We start from the raw sequence: 19,233 nt of genomic DNA on the forward strand, positions 1-19,233 counted from the left end.
AAGGGGAACTTTACATGGGCCAACTGCTCCACCTCTCCGTGGAGTTCTGCTGCAGCCTTCACCACAACCAGCTCCACTACACCAGCTGTGCCACTCCTCCAGCCATCCCTGCAAACTGCTCCACTCCGCTCACTGTTCAGTGGGCTGCTCCAACATGCTGCAAACTGCTCTGCTCTGCCAGCCACTTAGCAATAGGTCTTCAGGCTCCCCCACTAGTTAACACAGCACTCAGTGCTCTCAGCTCAGCTCTTTTAGTGATTTCAGCTCATAGTAGGGGAGCCCCGGTGCTACTGCACCACTGGCCCAACATGAATTCAGCTCAGTAGCCTCTAGATGGACTCCTAATGGAATCAAAATTAGCTCTACTCTTTAACAGTGGAGAGAGGAGGATGTGCAATTGGTGTTCTAGGCTCTCAAAAGGGGCCCATACCATCAGGTACACACACCAGTCCCCAACCTCTCTCAATTTACTGGGTTTTGGAATCCATGTCCCTTGTGTAGCAAGTACTACTTAATTGAGGTTGAGTCGAGTCATTTCTGTCATAAAGCAGTCTCATAGTTACCCTGACTATGTGAATGAGGAACACCACTTTATTCTTCCTGCCCCAACAACAAAGAAATTGGGGATCCCAGAGCTGTCAAAATAGCCATCCCAGTCTGCCATGGGCTATGCTAGGTGAGGTGGGTGTGCCAATGCAAATACCTGAAATTCCTTTCCACACTCCCTGAAATTCTTTCCACACTCCCTGAAATTCACCGCCAGGTGTCAGGGTAGAGCTCATCCTGACTCTGCGTACATCAGTAATCCACTGAAGTAGAGCTTTGCCTGAGAAAGGTCTGAGTAAAAGAAAAACAAGGATTTTGAGATCTGCCTCATAGCAAATAACCTCAGCCACAGCAAAGTTTTTAAAAAAAAAAACCACCCACCTCATCTTTGGAAGATTTTCCCTGATACCTCTGGAAGTAGTTTCCTCCTGCCACATGCATGGTCACCTACAGCTCCATCAAGATCAATGTTTTGTAACTTATTGTTAATGTAGGAGGACCTGAGCAGGTCCTGGTAGCAAACACCATCCCACACATTTGGTTGAATCCCAAAATATCCCCTCCTCCCATTAACTGTCAGTAGTCATATCACCAGCCTATTAAGTCCTCATTCTCTAACTCTGGGTTGTAAAGCACTTGTAGAAAAGCTAACACTCACATGTTGATATAGGGTAGACTACCTTACATAGAGTAAACAGCATGGCATTATTAGAAAACAGCAGATCCATTCCTAACAAGTTAGACCTCAGGTACTACCCTTCACTATCATCTTCTTCTCAGCAGTACAGCTGGAACCAAGTTTTCCCTACAGATATCGGTCTGTAGAGATTGTTATATGGATAATTGTCCAGTCTTTTTCTGAAGGACTGCTTGTTAAGTTATTGGCTTGAATGATATAATGTGACAATGAGTTCCACAGGCTAATGGCAAGCTGCGTGAAAGTAATATTTTTCCATCAGTTTGGAATTTGCCCCCTTTCATTATGGAAGGCTTTCCTATTTAAAAATCTACAGTTCATGACGGTCATGGATTCATTTTTATCATCTCAGTTACAGTGAGTTTAAACTAAATTCTAGAGAGAGATTGCTTAAAGTAAAGCATTAAAATGTCACTAAATATTTATAAAATGCAGTCAGCTATGTCCAGCCAGTCCAACTGCAGTCCTTGCAATCTCTCTCCTGGGTTTTCTTAAGGGTGTGTGTCACTTCCAATATGCATTGCATTGGTGAAACTTCATTCTTTGGACCATTTCACTAGAGACCTCATGAATCCATCTACATGCCCAAACTTACTGTTTGATTCTTAAAACGTTTCATTCTGCGGATTATCAGGAAAGGTCCATGGGGCTGGGGTCCAATCATTTCTTTTTCTTATTGCCCATGCTGCTCTTTAGTAATTAAAGACCTTCCCAATTTGCCAAATCCACACCGTCTCCTCATTTAGAACCCTCCTACAACTCCTTCGATAAAGCCCACATTAATAAGAGATGGCGCGGGGAAAGAAGTTATTCCCTCCTCTGGTTTTACCAGGGCTTCTAAATGTCTTCCCTGTGTCTGCCTTAGGCCAGGTCCACACTACAGCGTTAAATAGATTTAAACAGCGTTAAATCGATTTAACGCTGTAACCGTCCGCACTACAAGGCACTTAAAATCGATTTTAAGGGGTCTTAAAATCGATTTCTGTACTCCAGCTAAACGAAAGGAGTAACCCTAAAATCGATATTACTAAATCGATTTAGGGTTAGTGTGGACAGATATCGAAGTTATTGGTCCTATTCTTTTACTGAGCTACCCAGAGTGCACCGCTCCGGAAATCGATGGTACCCTGGGACCATGGACGCACACCACCGAAGTAATGTGCCCTAGTGTGGACACGTAAAATCGATTTTATAAAACCTGTTTTATAAAATCGATTTTACTAATATCGATTTAAAGCTGTAGTGTGGACGTAGGCTTAGAGACCGGAAACACCTTGGCCACCGACTGTTCTTGTTTTTTCCCTTATGATAATGAGTTCTACAGAGCGCTAGGTCCTCTCCTGACCACAGTCCAAGAAACATTATGTAACAAAACTGAACAATGCTGTGTACAGAAGCCCTACCGTCCATGTTAAGAACCTCCCCTCATCCCTCTGGTAAGGTATATCATGCAATATAACACACAAGGCCAGAAGGTTTGTATGCCTTGGGGAAAAATCCAATTTATATGCAGTATCAGAGAGGACAGATGGGCACCATTGTGCAAATGGAGGACCAAATAACTTGAGCTGCAAGGCATCACCACACTGCTTGGGAAATAGTCAAAGAGAGGATACTGTCATATAGCCTCAGGAGGAAACAATGGCTCTCTGTGGCTGTACTGAAGGAGCAGGTGGTGTCTTTGGCTCAGGTGATGGCATTTCTGCTACATGCACTTCCGGAAGCAGACAATTTTGCAAGGAGGCTTGTGAGGTTCTAATAAACTCTGCAGAACATATAAGATGATTGCAAATTCACAGCTAGTGTGTGATTTTTCTCTGCTCTTCGTTAACTTTAACTGATAGTGATAAATAAAACAGACAGTAGGGGCAGGAATGATCACTAGGAACTAGAACTGAAACCCCAACACCGCCCTCTACTCTTCTATTTTGCAAGACTAATAATGTCTTACCTAATTCTTGCACACATATAATGAAGGTGCTCTGGCCATTGGCAGTCTATTCCATTGACTATTTGCTCTTGTTATTCAAGAGGGTTTTTTTTCAAATACCTAGCAAACTTTTTCTCTCTTAGCCTCAAGTCATTGCTCTCTGTCCACCTCCTTCCAATACCGGATAATTCCATTATTTCATTTATACCATTTCCTTGAAGGTATTTATAGACCATGACTATGTCCCCCGTCTTCTTTTCTGAGCTATTTAAGTTTAGCTACTTTAATCTCCTCAAAATGACTTATCCTCCAATTTCTGTACCTTTTTTTTAAACTCCTTGGTATTTTCTCTAGTTTTGCTCTCAATCGTTTGCTCTTAATCACTCATTGTTTTCCAGATAGCTGTCCCCTAATTTATTTCTATACAATTTAAACTCATCTTTCTTGTGATTTTTTTTTTTTTAATCCATCACGGTGAATCTCAGCTCACAGCATTCAACTGTTCCAAAATCTCCAGGTCACTTAGCAGTTGGGTTAGACGTTTGTGCTTGCCACTTCTCTGAATGTTAGTGCCATCAACGTATTTGACCAGAATTAAAGTTACACCTCTCTATAGGTCATTAATGAAAACAAGTCCTTGCTGGGAAATCAGCTATTAACCTTTGCTCCTGTTCATCAACCAATTTTGAACCCATGCAATGACATTTTTATCTAATTAATATTTATCCATTTTCTTTATCAATTTATAACACACCATTATATCATACTATATTTCCTTTGTCTACTTGATCAGTAGTTATGATGATGACTGTGTCTTTTGTTAATGCTTTTTTGTCAGTTGGATGCTTCTATCCAAAATATTTCATGACAACTCCCACCTATGTTTGAATACTTCGCCCAGAACAGAGACTAATTGGCTAGCTTCCTAAGTTATATTTCCTTCTTGCTAAATTCCTTTTCCTGTCCTCAAGTACCTCCCTTGATACACATGATTTATAGCAGATCATTTTCAGAAGTTCTGAGGCTCCTTTAGAGCTCTCAGAGGCATTTTGTCCAGTCCCGCCTGCACATTTACAAAGAGTACCCTGGTTAACTGAAGCTTGGATATGCGTCCCTGGGGGTGAGGGGTTTGATAGCTACATGGCCAGCACAGGGATCTTTAACATATCCTTGGCTAGGATACAGGGCTCTTGGCCCATTCAACTTTCCCATTCATCCATCGCCTCACAGAGGAAACTTGAAACATTAGGATATCTGATACTGAACTACGTATTTAATTTTCTGAGAGAGTGTTTCACCATCTCTTTGTTCATCTCCTGTTTCGGGAGTCAGACTATTGGCGCTAATATTGTCCTTGCTCTTTGATTTCTTTGTTTTTATCCTTCTTACTGAAAGAGGTGAACAAAGATGGTTAAAAGTTTTGCCATTTTACAATCACGACTTGCCAGTTCCTCGTTCTCCTTTATTAGCAGCCCTGTTTTACCCCTAACTTGAAATTTTCTGAGTGAACTTAGAGAATCCTTTTATAAACGGTACTCCTTTTTACAGTATTGTTTGCTGCCATATCTTCCTTAATTTAGATTGAGGTGGGCAAACTTTTTAGCCCGAGGACCACATCTGAGTATGGAAATTGTATGTCGGGCCACAAATGCTCACAAAATTGGCGGTTAGAGTGGGGAGGTGGAGTGAGGGGTCCGGCTGGGGATGAGGAGTTAGGGGTACATGAGGTGCTCCGGGCTGGGACCAAGAGGTCTGGAGGAAGGGAGGGGGGGAACGGGGTTGGGATGCAGGAGGGGTTCAGGCTCTCGGCGGCGCTTACCTCAAGCAGCTTTCACAAGCAGTGGCATGTCCCCCCTCTGCTTTCTACATGGAGGTGCAGCCAGGTGGTTCTGCGCACCTCCCTGTCCGCAAACACCACCCCTACAGCTCCCATGGGCTACGGTTCCCGACCAATGGGAGCTGTGGGGGCAGTCTGCGGAGCCCCTTGGCTGCCCCTATGCGTAGGAGCTGGAGGGGGGACATGCCACTGCTTCTGGGAGCTGTGCAGAACGGGAAAAGCCCCGGATCCCACTCCCCGGCTGGAGCGGGGCAAGCCCCAGATTCCACTCCCCGGCTGGAGCGGGGCAAGCCCCGGATCCCACTCCCCGGAGAGAGCTCGAGGATCGAATTAAAACGTCTGGAGGGCTGGATGTGGCCCCTGGGCCGTAGTTTTCCCACCTGATTTAGATCTACTTTCCTTCCAATCTCACTTCTTTTCCATTCTTTTGTACAATCTATTCATCCACCTGCCCTTCAGCCTTTCATACGGATCTATTTCAAAACATGACTCGCATTTTATCCCTTGGGCTGCTTGTACTGCGTTCAAGCTGTCCCATCCAAAAAGTAGTAAATTAAAATCACATCACAGCTTGTTCAGCCAGAGAAAGATATTTTTGGAACGTATGGGGATAATACTTAGCACTATGCAGGGTTCCTTGTATTCTGGGTAGAGAAGTTTGCTGTAGAATTCACACTCTATTGTAGAAGTATGCTCCAGCATCTAAGCCACAGCCTGTGAAAGAAGGAATCCTGCCTCCCACATTGGAATCTTCAAGCACCCTACTGAAGTACTCAAGAGGAATTTAGCCTGACAGGGGCACTATTATATTTCACATATTAGATTCTGTTTCTGAAGAGGAGTTTGATGATCCATAAAATAAATTATTATAGCCAGGCACAGAGTGCCAACATAATCTGTTCCACAGTGCTGCCAACACTCACAATTTTAATCACAAATCTCACAACATTTGGTAGAGTTTGTTAAAGCTCAGCTCCTCGACTCTAATTTGGAGTTTGTTGGCATGCATCCCCTGTGAACCACCAGGAGCTGCCACGAATTCAGGAAGTGCAGCATTTGTCCCTTCCTCCTCCCCAACCACACAATACTAGTAGCCTTCACAGGGTGGAATGATGCTCCTTTGCCTCCTTCCTCCTCTGCATGGGAACATAGGCAGGGTCATAGTCTGGTTCAATGTGGTTAGATCACATCAACAGGAAGTTACAGAAGAAGCAGTCAGTCACCTCCTCCAGTGAATATTCTGGAATGTTTCTGGATAGCATTCAAACACATCCACAGTCTCATTAAACAAAAACTACAGCTCCAGGACCAAGGTAAAGTTGGGTTTCCTCTCAGAGATCTCTAAAAAAGTGTATACGAGACCCTGATGGTGGAAGGATCAGCAGAGGTACCAAGGATTAAATGGGGCTAGAGACACAATGTCTCATCCTTAGAGGTCGCATGTTAGTGGGATGGACTGAGGAAATTTGCACAATTGTTGTCTATGCTCTTGTCCTTTGGTGTAGATTCCAATCATTATGGTGGTGAGGCTGGCAGTTAGACAAGCACTAAAATCATCCTGATAAAAAAACTGGGTTACAGTTTGTAAAGTGCTAGATTTTGGCATTGAGCTCTGAACCAGTGCAGATCTGCACAGTTCCAGGAAACATCTCCTTGGGGCTCCTTTTTAGTGCTGAGAGGAAAAAAAACTGGTTCCTCTTGTGTGACTAACTGCAAGAACGCAGCTCTCTCTTCTGCAGATTAAACAATCTCAGTTCCCTCAGCCTCTCCTCATAAGTCATGTGCTCCAGCCCCCTAATCATTTTTGTTGCCTTCTGCTGGACTCTTTCCAACTTTTCCACATTCTTCTTGTAAGTGGGGCCCAAAACTGGACACAGTACTCCAGATGAGGCCTTACCAATGTTGAAAATCTCTATCTGCTGGCAATGCCCCTACTTATACAGTCCAAAATGTTGTTAGCCTTCTTCGCAACAAGGGCACACTCTTGACTCATATCCAGCTTCTCGTCCACTGTAACCCCTAGGTCCCAGGTATAAGGCTGAACCATATTTATTTGGACAGACAAACTGCAGGTGGGACCTGCTAGCAATCTCTCAATAAGAGCCCCTCTAGGCATTTAGACTAGTGCCATAAATCTGACATACTGACTTTTCCCTTAAGAGGGGTGTGTTAGTTGAAGCTTTGCAACCCTTTTTATTCTGTAGTCACCAGAAGATTAATTGTTGAACCAGAATTTGATTGACTGCAGTCAAGAAGGTTTCCATGGCATTTACACAGAGGGGTGGTTTACACAGCATGGCATTTACACAAATGGGGTGGTTTAAGATGCACACAAAGTGGGCGGCTTTCATTTCATTTACTATGTTGAGTATCCTTTCCACTTGCAGAAACAGAGTCCATAAAATGGGTAGTATACACACACACTGCAATTTGTGCTGTGCTTCCATCCATACACTGCTGTTAAGGTTAACTCACAACTGCTCTGGTTCATGTCCTGTCAGGTTTGTTATACCTTAGACAACTGAAACTGTAACATAAACTACTTGCTAGATTCAACCAAGCAAAAACAAAGAAGCATCAATTACATCCTTAGGCTGGGATCTTTAACAAGTTTTTAACCCAGAGGATGGTAAGCAGAATGGCCTTTCCTGTATGGTTACCCTTTGGGATTCCACAAGAGACATAATAGTGGAAGCTGCTGACAGGATGCTGTGGATCAACACAATCCCCCAGCTAGGGTGATCATGCCTTCTCCCTAGACAACATCACGCATGTTGAGATGGTGCTGGCAATGCCAGCATAAATGCTTGGTTAGTTCTTGGCCCATGACCAGAAGTTCACATTGTCTCACCATCTGGAATGACTCTCAACTCTGAATGCTAATCTAAGGGCAGAGTGACAAAAAGCAGGGCAGAAATACCAAACTTACTGTATATTCTATAATTAGATTTCACCAACCCTCTAACAAGGATGAACTCCTAAAGCACTATACCAGTTTTACCATGACATCACAGACAGTCCTTTTGGGCATTCCAATCTGTCTTGCCAGCCAGGCAAACTGGACTATGTGATAGATGGTCACTTTACACCAAAAATAACCACAACATTCGGGTTACTCTCAGTCCCAAAGAACCAGTCACAGATGCAGCTCAACTGTCCTCAGATCTCAAACCAAACCAGTTAGTGATAAACTAACTAAAGATTTATTAACTAAGAAAAGAAATGAAAAAAAGTTATTTACAAGGTTAAAACAGGAAACACACACAAACACACGAGTAACAGTCTTAGATTTAAAAAAGTGATAGACGCTTATGTAATAAGCGGCTCTATATGTTCTTTAGGGCTGGCCCACAGCAAACAGCATGGGGATCTCTTACTGATGTTTAGCAACTTTTGCCCCTATAACACTAATATCTATTTTAACTATTCTAACCCACAGGTAAGCCAAAGTGGTTTCAAGCTATGCATTTGTCAGTGGTCAGTGAGGCCCTAGTCTGACAGTGTCTGACATACGATGAAAGGTGCACATGCAGACAGATATGTGCACACTATGTGATCTGTGCTGGCTGTTAGTCTTGACCCATATAGCCCTATATGACTTGCCTACCTGAGAAACCATCCTCTCTTTCTGTGCCATAGTCCCACAACTCTGCTCAGTGGTGGCGCTCATGTTTCAGCCTGGAACAGGCCCTATTTTTACGTAGTGGTATTCTATTTTGAAATAACAGAAAGAAAGAGAACTACATTTTTAACTATAGGACAGGAATAAATGTTTCGAATCTAGAAATGCAACACAGTTTTATTTAGTTAGTTATTTTTAACTTTCAAACATCCAGAAAAAAATTTCAAGCTTACACCTTAAGAAATGTTTCCATTCTGTTGAAGGAAAGAAGAACAGAAGCCACCGGGCTGACCCACAGGTTCTGGGAGCTTGTAAATCCTACTTCAGGAATGGCAGAAGAGATGTTACAGTGTAATTGTCATAGCCTAGGCATACATTCAAACACGAAGATTGCAGTTTTTCCTTGCTTCTTTAAACTGACATCCAGCCCATCTGTTTTCTGAGCCTTTTACTCTGACAAAACTGAGTCTGGCATCTTGCGTGTGACTAACTGTGAGGAATCCTCTCATACAGGATATGGAACCAGAATGTCAATTCATTTTAAAACAGAGGGTGAAAACTCCTCATACATAAAAGGATTCTGTTTACTGCTACCTCTAAAAGCCTTAGACAGGAACCCAACAGCAAGGACACACATTTCACTCTCCTTCTGACTGGTAAAATGCTCTAGCCAAGAGTTCTTTCATGAGGTCTCAAATCCACCAACATGCGAAAGCTAGGAATGGAAGCACCATGCATGGAGAGTAAGTTTTTGCAACTTATAACTTACATCATCTATTTGATCAAGTGACTGCCATTGCATCCCGAGTGAACTTCTTCATAACATGTAACTACTAAAAGATGCCATGTGTTCTAGCGGTGGCAGGCCATGCCTTTTCTTTATACAGCACAGTCTACATTGCGGCATTTAGTCATAGGCCAGCACTGCCCTAGAGGAAAATGAGGAGGGACTTTACAGTATGAAGGAGGATTGTGCAGGTTTAGGATGATCCTGCCTGCCTCTCTATTCATGCCCAGCAAGCTGCAAAGACCAGCATGAGGGAGGGGGATAGGACCATGACCTCACTCCCTTCCTGCCCTAGAGCGGGTGATACCATAAGGACGGAGCAGTCCTTGTGCTGCACAAGATACCTTGTAGCTTCCCCTTCACACAGGCATGGAGGGTTATGGATAAGCTGGTCTTATAGTTGCCAGGATAAGAAATGGTAGTGTCCATGGTCTCGAGACCACTGATACCAGTGCCAGCAATTTTCACGCTCAAACTGCCACAGAATCATATACTCAGCAAATCCCCAACATTTCTTTTAGGTCAGCATTGCCCAGATACACACCAAACACATAATATCGCCAGGAGATCTATTTTTATGAAGGCAGTCTTTGGTCTTTATACTCATGTACATGATTAGTGTGTACCCCTTATTAACCTTCTCACTTCCTTAATCTTACATTCTGATCCTTTAACCCTTTTATCTTTTTTACATGAATGAACTGGGGAGGTTGTTTCCTGTTTAACACAATCTAATGCCAAATTGTAGCCATTACTTCCACTACATTATTTTCCAAATTCACCTTTTATTAGGACCTCTTCTAGAATTCATTTTCCTACCTGAATGATATCTCTGCTTGACACAATTTTATCTCGGGGTAAAACGCACCGACAGAATTACTTCCAAAGAATGCAGACTAGGGCCTGATCCAAAGCCCACTGAACTTGATGAAATGACTCCCATTCAGTAGACTTTGGGTCTGGCTCTGGATGTTTATTCTATTTAGCTAAAGGTATCTTCTATCCAGACAAATGGTAAGGATGGGGGAAGGGTGAATAGATTCTGACTAGGAAAAGTTACACAGATGATGGTGAAGCAGATGGGCTCTCTCCCCAGCGCACTCTGCAAAGGGGAGAGTGGGAAAAGCAAGAATCCATCCAAAGCCCAAGCCAAGCAGAGAGGAGGCTGTTGGAAGACAAGGAACCATCCACTGCAGGAGAAAGACTGGCAGAGATGATGGTGGGAGGAAGGAATGAACCCAACATTGTCAGTTGTTAGTACATGCATTTAAAAAAAAAATGCTCTGATTTTTCCAGCATGGATGTTCTTGGCTTCATAGAGACAGACGATAGCTTTAGGTGAAAGGTCAATGTTCTCAGCTGTCATTACAGATTGATCCCATCTGTGCACAAGCAGCTACAGCTGTGCAAAAAAGGGAGCAGTTTCAGGTCACACAAGTTTTATTTTGCTCCTTTGGAAATCGGGCTCAGTTTTCTTGGGTTTGTGCCCCTTGGAGTTTCAGATTCATTTGAGCCTAGACACCCAGCCAAACGGACACTCAGCCAAAACTGCTAGTTTTCAGCAGGCTTTGCCTCTGAACTGCGAAGAGCCAGTGAGTTTATACCTGACAGATTCACGGTCCACACCTGAGAACACAAATCCCAGCCTGGTACCTTGTTCAACTGGCTGCAGCAGGGAGAGGGAGAATTATCTCAGCACCCGTCAATCACAAGGGAACAGGGACAGAAACCACTTATCCTGGAAGCATCTTCTCAAGTGAGAGTCCTGCTGTTCTTGGTACATTGCCCTTTTACCTCACTCTGGGCTTAAATCAACAGAGTGAACTATGCTAGCAGATAATCCCAGACCTGGCAAGCAGCCAGCAGCGGAAGGAGGAGGAGTATTTCCCGCTTCCCTGAAGAGGTTTCCAGGTGAACTGGGATACTGGAGGACACATCATAAATAAGTGTGGTGGTGGGCTACCAACTTGTTCCACCCTAAAGTGATGACAAAAGGAGTGGGGAGAACAGGCTTCTATGAAATAAGGATGCATGATAGGGGAACTTTGCCATTAAAAAAATGTATTGAACCATGGAAAACTGGGAGAGAATGCTTGCAGCTAGAGAAGCCACCTGTAACACAGTTCATGAGGAAAATCATTACTGCGGTCTTGATCCATTTAAAAGGAGCTATCCTCAAGGTGGTCTGTAGTGTTACTGATTTGAGATATACATTCCATAGACATGCGCAGTCATAAGGGATGCAGAACATAAAGAATTACATCCTCCAGGCTAACAAGTCAACACCCCTCTCTATGTGCTGTGCGAAACTCCCATTGAAATTAATGGTATACAGATATGGGAGAGACAGATGAGATCCCTTTAATTCCTGATGGCAATCTAAACAAATAAACTATCTGTTCCCTTAAATTTAAAATCACAGGTCTTTAGCAAATACCTTTATTGGAAACTGTTCTTAATAGCAAATTAAGATTGGCCAATTAATGTTAAATATCGGTAATGCACTGACCTCAGCTAAGTCATTAATGACTGCACTTTATGAAATAAAGTTATCACACTTTATTTTATTTTTCTTTAAAATGTTTTCATGAAAGCAACATAAAACATTCAGAGTCGAGATAACTATTTCCCACCATGCACTGGAATTTCATTCTTGTCTCAGGATGCAACTGATTAATACCCCCACACACCCATCACACTGTTCATGGATTTCCCAAGGAAAATAGAGTAAGAATACAAGTGCTAAAAATGTATTCAACACCCTATACGTGAAGAATATGCTTACTTATGTGTCCTGAATCTCTTCCTAATCAATGATCTAACATCTCATTAAGTGGCTAAGATACAGGAGCTGTTTAAAATGCATTTTCTGCCTCTTCCTGATATATTTCATCACTGCATCTTAAGCAAATCATTCCTGACAACCTTCTATTGTTACACGGACACCCACTTATGGGATAGCTCACACATACTACAACATATCCCAATTTGCAGATAGTCTTAAGAATATCTTGTAGTTTAACATGTTTGTAGATTAAAAAAATAACCCTATCATTTGGAACTTAGTAGGTTAAGAGAAATGCTAAATCAGTGCCTGCTGATTGCTGAAGCCAACTGACGGGTGGATTCTATATTTAGGATCCTCCTTACACCTGTCAAGAGAGAGAGAGAGACAGCCAACGAGAGAAAGGGAGAGAGAGTGCACAACAGAGCAAGCAATCCACAGCCCTGTCTCTTGTAGCAGAGAGCTAAAAATAAAAGCAACAAGAGCAATGAAGAAAACAGAGCAAATCCTTATTAGTTATAGTACCCTGTTGTTGTGTGACATGCTGTCAGTGAGTGCACTCTAAGCACAGCATGGACTTCATCAGATATCAGTGATCCCAAAGGAAGGAGAGACAGTCAAGGCTGAATTCGGTCCCACTGTACCATACCTGGTCTCTTCAGGTGGAGCCAGTTCCCTGCTGCTCCTTAGCAGAACACACCATGCCCCGGCTGCATGTTTTAAAATTCCAAACTGAACTTCAGTTACTATTCAACCTTGCACTTAACAACAGCACTGAAGACTGGCATATTCCAATTTGATTGTCATCTGTCTGAATCCAAGCTGCTCTCAAAATGCAAATCAGACAGCACTTCTTTTTATACCAAAGAATCTGAGATACATATGCAAATGCCACAAGACGAAAATCACACAACCATCCTCTGCAACAACATACAATCAATCAATAAAACAACCCCACTACGGATTCTTCACTTCCTTTATCATCTTTAAATAAAACAAAATAATAAATTTAAAATGTAACAATATCGAGCTATATCCAGCTTATTCAAGTAGACATTTCTTTCTTACCATCCATTTTGTACCACTTCTTTAAGATTTCTGGTTTCCTTCTAAGAGGCAGCAGAATCACATTATTTATCATTAATACTGTATAAAACCAAAAATACTCAGATTGAATTGGGAAACAGCTACAATATTTAGATCTGCATGCACATACCTTCCTTTAGACAATCCCTGACACTTCCTAGACAAAGAACCCTGAAATTGACCAACAATAACCCATCATCACACATTCATACATATAAAATATCTGCAACAAGAACTCTCCAACTCTCTTTCAGGAAGGGAAACCCAATTGTCTTTCGGTGATCTCTAGAGGTCAATATATTGGCTATTACAGACCAAAAGGTGGGAGTGATTCCAATGATAAAAAGAGGCCCTCACAAGAACATTCTGCCCTCTCTCTCATATATCTGGGGAGCCACATCTTAGATGCCAGTGGTGACCACAACTATGGCAGCATGTAATGAGGAGAGCAGTGGTCACTGATAAATAAGTCTTAGTCCATTTCTATATCTAGCCTACAACAAACAAAAAAGGAAATTTATTTTTTCTATCCTAGAAGTAATGTATACCTACCTATGGTTTATTTGGTAAAGATACGTTCTACCTGAGTCTTATAGAGACTTCATAATACTCGTGAAAGACAATTCCCATCCCCAGAAATGGGAGCACTTGCCTTGTCCACAGAACAAATAGAGCAATAATGCAAAGGTCCCCATGCTGTCCATTCTACCCTGGACAAACAAAGAGACCCTTTTTTTTTTATTTTAGCTAGTCAATGGCAGAGCTCTCAAAAAAAAAAAAGTGAATTAATCCTCTCTCAAGCAACACACATCTCTCTAGATACAAACTTGTTACCAGTTGCAAATGATAAAGATTTGAGAGACAACTGGAGATAAAGATAAACACTAACAAGAATATATGCTGCTTGGCAAAAAAGGCAGGGTAGATGCAGGAAATCTATATACTATCAATCTATATGTGCAGTAGTTCTATCTGCATCAGCATCACAGCAGCTATTTCAAAACTCATAGGGTGAAATCCTGATCCCGTGCAAGTTTTGCCATAGACTTTAATGGAGTCAGGATTCCATCCACACTCTCATACAGGAGGCAAATGGTTCAATACTTGTTGGAAATGAGATAGGAAATAATCAGTCGTTGATCCTGGCCTGATATAGAACGATGACATGCTGTTTGTAACCAATATTACAGATAGAGTAATTGAGGTAAAAACTGACCAAATGACATGCCCAAAGTCAGCCAGTTAAAGCCAAAAACTCAATACAGTAATGGAGCATATTTAATTATATTTTATTATCTACATGGACAAATTCTGATCCCTGATCATGTGATAGTATGCAAGTTGTTCGTCTCATTAATATCTACACACTTAAATAATCCATTAACAACAGTCACCACCTGCAGTATAGCAAACAGTTAGTGTATTACTGTTCTGTAACATGAATAAAGGAGATAGCAGAAAAATGGAAGTAAGGCAAAGGCACACATTTCAACCTCTGATGCACACGTGCATGTGAAAAGGAAGTATTTGGCTATCATGAAGATCAGTGACTCATCTGAAGTGAGGTGGTGGTCTTACATCACTTCATAGTGGATAGACAAGACAGTCAAACACCACCATTGGGCATTATTTATTATTTTTATCAGCAGTCATAGGAAAGACACCAAGGTTTCAATGGGCATGAGGTGAACTCCTCTCTTCCTTCTAGGTGTGGTCTCTCCAAACTGCAATTTCTGTCAGTATTCACCTGTTGTCTCTTATCTTATATTTGGACTGTCAGCACCTTGGGGGACAGGGACCATCTTTTTGTTCTGTGTTTGTTAAGTGCTTAAGACAAGAGGGTCCTTATCCATTACTGGAGCTCCCAGGCGTAATGACAATATAAATAACTGCAACAACAGAGGCACTATGTAGGGTGATGAGAGGACACATCCACTGCTGCTGTCCCTACTCGGTGTGAGAGAGGAACTCTATCCCCAGGTCTGCTTATTTGGCACAAAACACACTCACTATATTAAACTGTAATGTCACTGACATCCAAGAATGCAAATGGCAGAGGAATGGCCTAAATGACCTACTTGATTCCCCTTCTATTTTTAATTTCTATGACTCTGTGAACTTGTTTGTCACCGGAATATTCAGGGGAGAATGATTGCATATCTGTAGTGTTTAACAATATCTTGCCACAAAGCGTGAATAATTGAACAAGCTACATTTTATTTCATTAAAAGATAATGTGGACTGAGACCAGACAGAATATCGACGACTGTCATAGCATTCCTCTAGTGAATGTTGGCAATAAAGATGTTATATGCAGAGAAACAGTGAAGTGGAAAATCTTCTTAAAAGAATATCCCACAGATGTTTAAGTCAGAGAAGCCTTAGAAAATCAGCTGAAGAAAGCATATTGAACCCTGGATTTGTATATATACTCATTAATACCAGTTCCTCTGGATGACTGGTAGTTGACACAACACACAATTCAATTTGATTGCATTACACACATTTGATTGCATTACCAGACCCTGCATCCATTGCATACCCCAATCTTCTAGCTGGGTATGGAAAGTAAAATGTATTTTGCTAGTATAAAAACAAGTTGCACAGAAGATACGTGAGCAACGTAAACTAGTGAAGGATTGAGCTTAACATATTTTCATATCATCTGCAGTAATATTTTAGAAGTCTCATAGATTGGAAACATTCACAAAACATCTTAAGGGATGATTCTGTACTCTAAGGACTCTGTCTAGGGTTGTCAACCCTCCAGGATTGCCCTGGAGTCTCCAGGAATTAAAGATTTAATTAATGTCACGTGATGAAACCTCCAGGAATTCATCCACTCAAAGCTGGCAGCCCTAAGTCTGTCATGATATTTTTCCTTGATATTTAACCTAAATCTTCCTGATCTTAATTTGAAGCCCATAAATGATGGAAATGGCTGAAAACAGGTATACTTGTATGCAGTGTAGCTGTAACTATAATTCCCAGGATATTAGAGAAACAAGGCGGATGAGGTAATATCTTGTGTCTCTCACCAACAGAAGTTGGTCCTACAAAAGGTATTACTTCACCCACCTTCTCTCGCTAATAGGAACACTTTTTAATCTCTGAAGTCATTCTAGTAAGTTTTTGTACACAGCCTTTTCTTACCTTCTCAAATGTAACAGGCATTAGCATTTTACGTTTTAAATTATGATCACTAAACCTCTGTGAGAGGCAAGTATTACTATCCCATTGTCACAGTGGAGAAAAATGAAGCAAAAACAATTAGCAATAACCAGACTCCAAGACTCCGCACCCCGGTCTACAGGGCCTCCATACTGGCATCCTAGACACTAAGCACAACCCCGTCCTGTGACTCACACCAAGTGGACTCAGTCAGTCATATCCAGCTTTAGGTTGGAAAGTTTGAGGTGTTTTCAAAATCTACATTTTCCAGCAAGTGATGCGCTGTTTAACTTGCCTGGTGGTGTTGTATGAATGCCAGCAAAGCATAACCAAACCATGGAATGCTCTCCAATACTACGCCACAGCATTTGCCTCTTAAAATGTCTCTCCTGGAAGTACTGCTCTCTGAACCACCCCCTTACAATTCAGATTCTGACACAATGGAAGGTGACGACAGCTTCCAATTGAAAGCAAAAATCAGATGGTAAAAAAAAACCCTGATGTACTACCAGGCTTCTGAATATCCCTGTGTCCTAATGCACAGGCATTACTTCATTCCAGCCTATGTGACAGAGATTATATAAAATGTACATCCATCCATGCATCCATCCCCCTCATTCCTCTACACACACATCAGAATAATATGCTTCTGTAAATAAAGCCTATTTGTCTGATGATTTTCTGTTTAGATACAAAGGCTGCATAACAGTTGTAATTGCTCCCCTCTGAAAATACAAAGCATTTTCAGCCAAGAAAACCTTCATTAGTTTATTATCCAATTTTCCCAGGTGAAACAAATGTCACATGCAGGGGTATGTGTCCATGTTAATTATAGAGTGCTAACAGGCCAACCTGGCAATGAACCAAAGTACTGTTGAACCAGAAATCTCATATACAAAAACAAGTATGTACACACACACTCACTATACAGTCTATACTTGCATACATACATTGTGTATACACACAGGATATGTATATTTGATGGGCATGGACCAAAATATACTTATGAGCCTGCATGGAAAAATAAACAGGCCTATTTCAGTTACTGTAGAGTTGTTTCACTCTAACTGTTATAGAATCCCTAGTTATTAGTTTATCAAAGCAGCATACCGTGAATTTTTAGAGGTAACTCATGGTAACTCAGTTTCATACTTCCTCTGTAATCAGTTCTTCTGTTTCAACCAGGCTTGAGATTAATTATTTTTCAGTTGATCTCCAATTTGTGGCTCACCTGATATTTAAAGAAGTATATGCTAGACTGGATTCCTGTAAGTGGAAAACATTTGGATTGGGACTCTAACAGTTATCTCTGGAAAGGAAAGCTATTGACAAATTCCTGGATAGCCCTGTAAGGGCAGATACTACTTAAAACACATTTTTAAGTTTAGGTACAAGACTTCACCCAGAATGCACCTGCACCTACTAACTCCTGGTGAACAGTATAATTAGCCACTTCCAGAAAGAGGCATGGATTTTTGTGGAAATATCTATATATGATAATTTAATTAAAGATTATATCATAATGCATATGCACAAGGGGGGCTGAATAAAGATTGCATAGGCAACCTAAAAGCTGACATTTCCTAACTTTGGAGTATTTGACTTTGCAATCTAAATAATGTTCTATAACTTAGCATTTTTTCATGTCGTTTCCTTGTTTGTTTTGTTCAAAAAAAAAAGGAAAAAGCAACAAATTTTATACACAGCTGTGACAACCCTTCTCCCCATTATTCATCATCACTTTACGCAGACTTTTACCACTTGAGCTACAGGACTAACTATGTTAGTTAGCGCACTATAGTGAGAATCAGGGGTCCAGGGTTATGTTATGCCAATTATCTTCTGTGCAGCTCTGGGCAAGTCCCTGCACCTCTCTGTGCTTGTTTCCTCTCCCACTCTGTCTTGTTTACATAGACTGTAAGCCTTTCAGAGCTCTTCTTTAACTACACACAGCACAATGGGGACCAGATCCCAACTGGAGCCTCTAGGCATTACAACTAATATATAATGATGATGATGATACCCATCTGTGAAACGCAATCCAGTAGGTCAGTGCTAGAGCCAGGAACAGAATCCAGCTTCTGACTCACATATTTTTGTTTTGATTTTATAGTTTAAGGGGAATTATGTTCTTTTCATAAAGTGTTATGCCCTTCTTCTGCATGATGCTATACAAGTATTGCCAATCAGGGAGTGACTTCTCAATATAAATTATCTGGGTTAGGAGAGTTCCAAAAAAAAAAAAAAAATTGGACGGATTTACCCTTGCTAACGTTTTTCATTGCCTCACTTCTCTACTGAGATTGTGACCCAGAAATATCCCCATCAGGGCCAGTGATCCTACAAGGCCATGTTCTTATACACTTCCTCATGGTGCATATTCTCCTACTCCCAAACAGAATCATTGAGTTCTGTGGGACTATTCAAGAAATAACATAGTGCATGAGTAAGGGTATCAGAATGTGACTCGCGGTGATCTAACCTGATTTACTGAATAAATGCACCTGCCATTCTTTAATGGAGGTCTGTTCAAATAACAGCTTAGAAGATCATTGTTGAAAATGAGTTTGCTGTTTTCATGTTGGTCATTGGTGGAAATTTGTCCATAGCTAAAAAGAAAAGAACCCACAGCCACACAGATTAGCATAGTTATCACTCACAGCAAAGGAAATTCTCAGATCTGGAATAAAAATGAAGTGATTGGTCACCAGTGACATTCACTGGCAGAGATGTCTAGGGAAGTTTGTACAGTACTAGCCTATGACTCAACAA

At 41.4% G+C, this 19,233-nt stretch overlaps 1 protein-coding gene across 7 annotated transcripts in view; it reads right to left on the reverse strand.

The window, feature by feature from the left end:
- Positions 1 to 19,233, reverse strand: part of CACNA2D1 (calcium voltage-gated channel auxiliary subunit alpha2delta 1) — a 689,818-nt gene that overhangs the window by 651,556 nt on the left and 19,029 nt on the right. The gene's annotated exons all lie outside the window — the stretch shown is intronic.

The sequence above is a fragment of the Gopherus evgoodei genome, chromosome 1 (assembly GCF_007399415.2).
Source record: "Gopherus evgoodei ecotype Sinaloan lineage chromosome 1, rGopEvg1_v1.p, whole genome shotgun sequence".
Classification (NCBI taxonomy): Eukaryota; Metazoa; Chordata; order Testudines; family Testudinidae; genus Gopherus; species Gopherus evgoodei.